Below are 8,803 nucleotides of genomic sequence, written 5' to 3' on the forward strand. Positions count from 1 at the left end.
AATGTTTTAGAGTTATATCAGAGAGTCAAGTAGTAATTTCACAGTGTTTTCTTCAGGTGTTCCTTTGGTCTTTGAGAAAGCAGCCTAGTCCTAGTTAACATTGCATGAAGTATATGCACAGAACTCCTTGCTAGTGTCAGTACTTTTAACCACAGTGGTGTCTCATAGCTTTGTTTGTGTGAAGCCCAGCATCTTTTCTTAGGCTTACTGGTATTCTAGTTTGATTTTTGGTGAAATGCCTTCTAATAGTCTCTCCTTTATACACTGATTTTATATATTCCAGATTTTGAAAAAAGTGTGACAGGTCTTCTTCCATTTTGCTGGCTTTTTTTCACTTTTTTTGAGCCATTTCAATAAGCAGAATTACTAATTTGGCAGGATACTTTTTCTTTATGGTTGATTTTATGTCTTGTGTCTTATTTTAAAAATTCTTTCCTATCTTGAGACCATGAAGTGATATAACATTCTTTTTAAGCTTTGACATTTTGCTTTATACATTTATATTTTAATTCATTGGAAATTTTACCAGTTAACAGTTGCCACAATGATGGTGTTTAACAACGTGAAACTTTCAGTAACATAATGTATATTTTTTGTGCATCTTAAAAGTGATCTCAGCTGGCCTTGGCAGGATTGGCTCTGCCTCATGTAGCAGATCTGCTTGGCAGTCCTGCCCTGCCTTTGTGACTCTCTGACTTCTCAGGGGAATTAACAGGATCTCTGGAGGGCAAAGCCGTGTTGGCATCCCTTTGTAAACCACTCACCAGCTACAGTCAGTCACATGGCCAAGCCTTGCACTTTACAATGGGAAGAGCTGCAGGGTTATGGGAAAGAGTGATTAAATGGGGAAAGGAGGAAGTGAGGAGGAAGCGAGGCCAGCTGACTGCTTCCTAATGGTATGAGAGAGGGACTTCATTCTGCTTTTTTCTTCTCCTTTTTTCCCCTGTACATAACCAATCTCCCAGATATCATTTAATTTAAAAAGATTATGCTTACTGCACTAATTTGTAATGCCCCTCTGGTATATATCATCTTTTTCTCTAATATTGGACGACCTTAACACCCCCCCCCCCCGCCGCCCCCCTTTCAGTGCAGGGGATGGAACCCAGGGCCTCACTCATGCTAGGCAAGTGCTCTACCACTGAGCTCTATCCCCAGCCCATCAGGCATTTGGATTATAGCTTTTCTGGTAGAGGTAGTCATAATTTGCATTTTCCTAATGACTGATGGCATTGAGCATCTTTTCATATGATGCCTTTGGTCAATTCAGATCTTTATTCGTGTTTTAACTGGTTTGTTTTCTTACAGAGTTCTTTATATATGTTGGATCTAAGTCCTGTATCAGATAATATGATTTGCAGTTGTTTTGCCCGAATCTGTATGTAGCTTGTCTTGTTTTGTTAATGGTTAATGGTGCCTTTTTGAAGCATAAAACTTCTTATTTTGATGTATTACAGTTAATCAGTTTTTCTTGTTTTATGGATCATGCCTTTGGTGTTTATATCTAAGAATTCTTTGCCTAACACAGTGTCACAAGGTTTGGTCTTAAGTTTTTTTCCAGAAGTTTTCTAGTGTTAGCTCTTAAATTTGTCTGTGATTGATTTTGAATTACTTTGTGGAAATCATGTGTTAAGGGTCTAAATGATTTTTTTTATATGTAAGTACCTAATTGTTCCAGTATCATTTTTTAGAAAGACTACCCTTCCCCATTGAGTTCCCTTGGTACCTTTGTTAAGAACTAATTGACCATAGTTGTGTGGATTTATTTCTGGGTCCTCGTTTGTGTTCCATTGACCTGTATGTCTGTCCTTACACATCATCACATTGTCCTGATGACTGTAACTTTATACTAAGTTCTGAAATAAGGAATTATAAACTGAATGCTGAGGCACACACCCCTAGTCCCAGTTGCTCAGGAGGCTAAGGGAAGAGGATCTTTTGTACCTGGGAGCTTGAGACCAGCCCACACAACATAGCAAGACTCTGCTTCAGTTTTTAAATTTAAATACAGAGTTTTTGGGTATTTTGGCATGATGGTTATGATTTTCTTTTCTTTTTAGCGCAGTTGCAGTTATGCCTATCTTTTTATGATCTTCTATTGAATGCTTTCTGTTTTCCTTGGTCAGCTTATCTGGAGATTTGACAGTTACATTCTCCTCTGTACAGAAACAACTTTGCATTATTAATTCTGTCTTACAGTATATTAACTTCTGTTTCACTAGTTTTTGTCCTCTAATTGAATATTCCTTTTATACTGCCTCAAGATTACCAGCATTTCTTCTTTTTTAACATATACCTCTAACCCCACAAATCTGTTAAACACACCATGTCACAGCCCCAAAGTTGTATTTCTTTCATTAAATATATTTTATCAAGGTAACATATGTATCATTTCAAAAGTCACAAGTCCTGGTCGAGGGTGTGGCTCAGTGGTACAAGGCTTGTCTAGCCTGTGCAGGCCTTGGGTTTGATCCCCAACACCACAAAACAGAGCAAAAACAAGGGTTATTTTGGGCAAAAACAGAACAGCAGTCCTTAGGATAATGTCTTAGGTGCTGAAAAGTTCCCTACAAAGTTCAGTGCTCATTCCTTAAAGAAAAAAAAAACAAAAAACACTTAAAATAGAAATGGATACTTTTTTTTAAGTTGTCAATGGAGCTTTTATTTTATTTACTTATTTCTGTGCAGTGCTGAAGATTGAACCCAGGGCCTAACACCTGCCAGGCAAGCGCTGTACCACTGAGCCACAACTCCAGCCCTGATACGGATGCTTTTTAGGTTGTATTTTTGTTGTGGTACAATGCAGTGTTCACCATCTGAACCATTTTAGTTCTGCTCTTCCGGAGAGCTGAGCGCACTTGAATGGTGTTCCATCACCCCCGTCCATCTCCAGGACTGAGACCGCACCCTCCCCTCCCACCTTGTCCCGGGACCTCGAAACTACCATTCATTCTGCAGCCTCCTGCAGTATTGATCCTGACACTGCAAAGCTTTTCCCGCGTGTTTTCTTGGAAGAGTTCTGTAGGTTGACTCTCATGTTCACAGCTTTGGTCTGTTTGAGTTAGTGTGCGTCTATTGTGGGAGGGCAGGCTCCTCATTCATTCTTTTGCATATCGGTGTCCAGTTTTACCAGCACCATCTGTTGAAAGATTTTCCTTTCCCCATTGAATGTTCATAGCACCCTTGTCAAAATCACTTGCCCACATGTGTGAATGTAGATTTCTAGGTTCTCTATTCCATCCTTTGATTCACGTCTGTGTTTATGCTGGCAAAAGACCATTTTCATTGTTGTAGCTTTGTAGTAACTTTTGAAATCAGGAATTAGGATCCCCCAGATTTGCTCTTTTTCCAAAATTGTTTTGGTTATTCCAGATCATTTAATATTCCATATGACTTTTAGGATGGGTTTTTCTTTTTTGCAAAAGTCATTAGGATTTTGATAGGGATTGCATAGAATGTGTAGAGTGCTCTGAGTAGTGTCGACAGCTTAACAGTATCAATTTCCAGTCCGTAGACTTTCTTTTTTTTTTTTTTTTTTTTTAAGGAAAAATGAATTTTATGCCATTTCAGCAAACTGGGGAGAAACAGCTAGATTACTTCTCTCCTGGCCCCATGAAAGCAGTTACACCTTACAGAAGCAAAAGCCAGGTGATATACATATGTAAACTTAGTCAGTCAGTCTCCTGTTTCCTTGGTCTGTCCTCAACAAGAGGACGTAAAAGCAGTTATCAGGAAGTTGTTTTTAATTTCAAAGGGATCTTTTCCAAGTCCCTGCTTAGTTCATCCAGCCCTGTGTCATCTGACTGGCAGTCCATTATTGGATCACTGTGCAGATTCCATCAAGGAACTTGAACTAAGGAGTCAGGCGATTTTTACGTTTCAGGGGTCTCATTCCATGGTTGGCCTACTCCATTGCTCTGGACCCAAGGTGAGGCAGAACTTCATGGTAGAAAGGTGTGGCAGAGGAAAGCTGGACACTTAGGACAGCCAGGAAGCAGAGAGCTTTTTGATGCAATTGTGAAGAGAAAGTTTTTAATTTCCTTTTCAGATTGTTCATTGTTAGTGTGTAGAAATGCAAATGATTTTTTTGTGTGTGTTAAGGTTTTTTGCAGATAAGATCATTGGATGGATACTTTCTTTTTTCTTTGCTTTTTTTTTCTTTTACGGTGCTGAGGATTGACCTCGAGGCCTGTCAGCTCTATGAACTGAGCTCTATCCCCAGCCCTGGATACTTTCTTAACATGCCGATTATGTTATACTTTAATACAAAAGCCTCCTGAGTTGCTGCTCTCGTGTACTCCCACACCCGGCTCCATTTGCTTTTAATATTCATTTGCTCACTGCTTTAGCTTTTCTAAATGATTTTCAGGGTTTTTGTTTGTTTGTTTTTTGTTCTTTTCTTTTTTTTTTACAGTAGCATATGTAGTTGGGTTTTGCTTTGTGAAGTAAATACAAACTATTTTGATGAGTTAATCGAAGCCCATTCACATTTATTCAGATGACCATTTGGTTTTATTTGTCATTTTGTAGTTGTGCATTAATATTTGCATGTTCTTCCTGTCTATAACATGTTTTCTTTGCTCTTCATTAAATTGTACTTCATCTCATTTTTACTTTTTTTTTTTCTCCTTTTTCTGCTATTGTTCAGTAATTCTTAGTATGTTTTCATTCAAATCTTCTTGGTAACAGGTGTCATTTTTGATGGTTTAGTTTTTCTTTTCCTTATATCATTTCTGAGATCAGTCAGCTCTTATTTAATTATTCCACTTCTGTTCTAGTATTAGTTTTTAAATTTTAATTCAGCACGTTCTTTGATTTCCCCCAAAAGGAGTACTTAAATCATTGGATTTTTGCATTATTTTTCTTCTGCTGCATGTTTTTTATAATTGTTTGTTTTGATACAGGGGATTGAACCCTGGGGTACTTAGCCACTGAGTCATATCCCCAGCCTTTTTTATTATGAAATAAAACAGGGTCACAGTCTCAGTAAGTTGCTTAGGGCCTTGACTTAAGTTGCTAAGGCTGGCCTTGGTCTTGTGATCCTCCTACTTCAGCCTCCCCAGTCACTGGTATTACAGGCGTGTGCCACTGTGCCTGGCCTGCTGCATGTTTTTGAGGCACGGGTGGGTAGTGGGGGCAGCTGAGTTGGTACTTTTCGTGAGCTGATATGCTTTTGTTCTGTTTTCTCCTGTAGCTTGTACAAATGGAGAATGCTTACCCTGTGCCTGTTCAAGACTGGTGGTCTGGAGTAGTTTACAAGATTCCTCATCCAGAGCACCCTCTTGTGTCATCGTGATGGTTCAGTTTCTTTAGTGGGTGGTGCAGAGGGACAGAATCTAATGCACCAGAGGAGGGGTCGGTCTTCACAGGGATGCTCCGGCTGTTGGCGCAGCAGAGGAGCATGCATGGCAGATATGCTGACTGCTGGGCAAGCGTTGTGATAAATCACAGAAGTCTTCTGATTGATTGAGATTTCTCAATACAGTAGGAAGCGAAGTTAGTCTGAGTGAAGATGGATAAAGAATAAAGGAGGTTTGAGAATAGAAAATTGTTAGGAATGCATTGAGATAACAAAAATAGTTCTCTATGTCAGTAAATACTTTGCAGTGTACTTTTAATGATCACTCACAGTTCCACTTTAAATAAAGTACGATTCTATGATTTTTTTAAACCAATTTCTTATTGGACATTTGTTTCCAGTTTTTTACTGTTATAAATAAAGTAGAATAATGTTTGCTATGCAATTCCTAAATGTGGTATTCTTCACTTCTCTGTTGAAATGTAAGAATATTTATATTTATTGTTAGTCAGCTTTTCATCACTGTGACAAAATACCCAAGGCAATCAACTTATAAGGAGGAAAGGTTTCGTTTAGCTCACAGCTTTAGCAGCTGCAGGGTGTGGTCACTTAGCCTCGTCACTTTCGGACCTGTGGCAAGGCAGCACGTACTGGGAGTGCATGGCGGAGGAGGCTGCTCACCTTGGGCAGCTGGGAAATGGGAAAGAGAAATGTGAGGAGCAGGAGCCCCAGTACCCCTTCAAGGACACACCTGTACTGACCAAGGGCTGTAAACTCATCCCCACCTGTGAAGACCTTCACCACCTCCAGGTAGCACCACCAGCCAAGGGCCAGGTCTTTTGGGTTCAAATCTAAATGAGAGTCTTAATATGCATTTTTATGTAGTACTACTGATGATTATTAGATAAATACCATACAACAGAAACTGTCATCAGCATGTTGTCCTGCTGGGGAAAATAACAGCATCACTATCTTGCTGTATCTACAGCAAAATTGTATTTGAGTCAAAAATATTTTGGTTTAATTTCACCCCACAATAGCAAGAAAGGGAATTGCATATGCCCTAAGCAAAGGTTTATCAGACAAGACCCAAGAAAGGAGGAACCCAGGATGGGCCCAGGGCCTCAGAAGCAGGAGACTGACCTAGGTGAGCCACCCTTGGTACCCTCTGGTGCCTGCCAGGTTGCTTGGTCCACTCTCCAGCTGTGACGAGGGAGGTGGGCAAGACAGTTACCTAAGCTGCTAGAGGAAACGGGAGAGGCTGAGCCGCGCTCTGAAAGGCTCATTACGAGAGCCTTTGATGATGTGGTAAAACCGTGCAGAGGAATGGTGCGGTGCGCAGGGTGGTCCTCTGTACCCCCTCTGAAGAGCACGCATAAGGGCGAGGATTCAGGACCTGTCACAGCCCACGTTTGTAGCAGGCTCTGAAAGCTGGCATTGACCAGCGCTGTCATTAAGCTAAGCTTAAGGCACACCAACTACAGACCAGGTGGTGTGCTATTTTATGCTGTTCAACTTTCTTCTGTAAGCTTCATAACAACCTCGTAAGATGGATAATGGGACCAACTGCATAGAAAGGGAATAAACAGTAACACCTCTTACTTTTTTATTTTCATAGGCTCTATAAATAATTGTAATCAATCATATAATCCAGCAATTTGTTTCCTACTATTACTTGGTGTAGTTTAACACTTACGAAGTATGGATGTTGATGTATGTATATATATATGTTTGTGTATACATATAAATATGTACATAAACTAAATGTATGCATACATATAGAAGTTTATAAACCTCATTTTCCTGTGGGTTGTTTTGAAGAGACAGATAAACCTGCATCCGTGAAGTCTCTTAGCTTGTGTCATGCCCTATGAAATGAGCCCTGCTCACCCACACTGGGCTGTGGGTCTCACATGGGTTATTGCAGCACCTTCAGCTGGTCACTTCCCTCCATTCTCTACTTCTTCTACAGGGTTCCCCTGGTTTCCTCAGATCAGATTTCCCAGTGCTCTGTGACAGGCATGCCTGCCTTGTGTAGTACCTGGGTCAAGACCCATCTGCCTGCCTGGGTTTTTTTTTTGGCTTTTGTTTTTTTAGTTGTAGATGAACACAGTACCTTTATTTATTTTTATGTGGTGCTGAGGATTGAACCCAGTGCCTCACGCATGTGATGCAAGAGCTCTACCACTGAGCTCCAACCCCAGCCCCTTGCCTGGTTTTCAAAGTGCTCTTTAAGAAGTCTGGCCATCCCAGCCATAAGACAATTCACTAAGATTTTACAGCCCCCAAATATGTATGCATCTGTATTAGTCTGTTTGCTACATAATACGGCTTCAGAGCTGTGTACTTTGTTTAAAAAAAGAGATTTAGACCCTTATCTCTCACCCTACAACTCAAAATGGATCAAAGACCCAGGAATTAAACCAGAAAACCACGCAACTTGTACAAGAAAATGTAGGTTTCAACACTGAAACGTAGGCACAGGCAACGATTTCTCAATAGACCCCTAAGCTCAGGAAGTAATTCCAAGAGTTAATAAATGGGGTAGCATCAAATTTAAAAGCTTCTGCACAGCAAAGGAAACAAGAATGTGAACAGAGAACCTATAGAATGGGAGAGAAATCTTTGCTAACTGTTCTTTGAACAGAGGATTAATATGTAGATATATAAAGAACTCAAACTTAACAGCCAAAACCCCAAATAATTAATGGGCAAATGAAAAACAGACACTTCTCAAAAGAAGAAATACAAATGGACAACAAATTATGAAAAAATGTTCAACATCATTAGCAATTAGAGAAATGCAAATCAAAACTATACTGAGGTCTCATTTTCAGTCAGAATGGCAGTCATGAAGAATGTAAAGTATTAAATGGGGCTGGGGTTGTGGCTCAATGGTAGAGTGCTTGCCTGGCATGTGTGAGGCTCTAGGTTTGATCCTCAGCACCAAATAAATGTAAATAAAGGTATTTGTCCATCTACAGATAAAAACATTAAAAAATAATAGTAAGAGTTGGAGAGGATGGTGAGAAAAAGGAACATTTCTACACCAGTGGTAGGATTGTGAATTAGTACCACACTATGGTAATCAGTATGGAGGTTCCTCAAAAGACTAGGCATGTAACAACCATATGACCCAGCTGTACCACTCCTTGTTTATCCTGAACAATTCAAGTCCTCTTAACTACAGTGATAGATGCATAGCTGTGTTTATAGCAGCACAATTCACAATAAGTAAGCTATGCAAACAGCCTAGGTGTGCATCAACAGATGAATGAATAAAGAAAATGTGGTACATATACACAATGGAGCTTTATTCAGCCATAAAGAAGAATGAAATTAGGTCATTAACAGGAAAATGGAACTTGAGAAGATTACGTTAAACCAAATAAGGCAAACTCACAAGATCAAGGTTTGTATGTTTTTTCTCATATGTGGAAGCTCAAGAGGGAAAAGAAATATGGAGGGGGCACATCTCATGAAAATGACCAGTAGAGGAAAGGG

General features: G+C 39.8%; 1 protein-coding gene across 3 annotated transcripts in view; it reads left to right on the plus strand.

Moving 5' to 3' along the window:
• Zc3h8 (zinc finger CCCH-type containing 8) overlaps nt 1–5,675 on the plus strand; it is a 37,863-nt gene extending 32,188 nt beyond the window's left edge. For 2 of the 3 annotated variants that reach the window (XM_047521942.1, XM_047521944.1), the window contains exon 9: nt 5,195–5,675. The gene's annotated coding sequence lies outside the window, so the exon portion shown is untranslated. Of the gene's footprint in view, nt 1–3,883; nt 3,929–5,194 lie in introns of all 3 variants that reach the window. The other variant, XR_007104587.1, reaches the window with a different exon arrangement.
• The last annotated feature ends 3,128 nt before the right edge of the window (nt 5,676–8,803 follow it).

Source organism: Sciurus carolinensis, chromosome 13 (genome assembly GCF_902686445.1).
Source record: "Sciurus carolinensis chromosome 13, mSciCar1.2, whole genome shotgun sequence".
Classification (NCBI taxonomy): domain Eukaryota; kingdom Metazoa; phylum Chordata; class Mammalia; order Rodentia; family Sciuridae; genus Sciurus; species Sciurus carolinensis.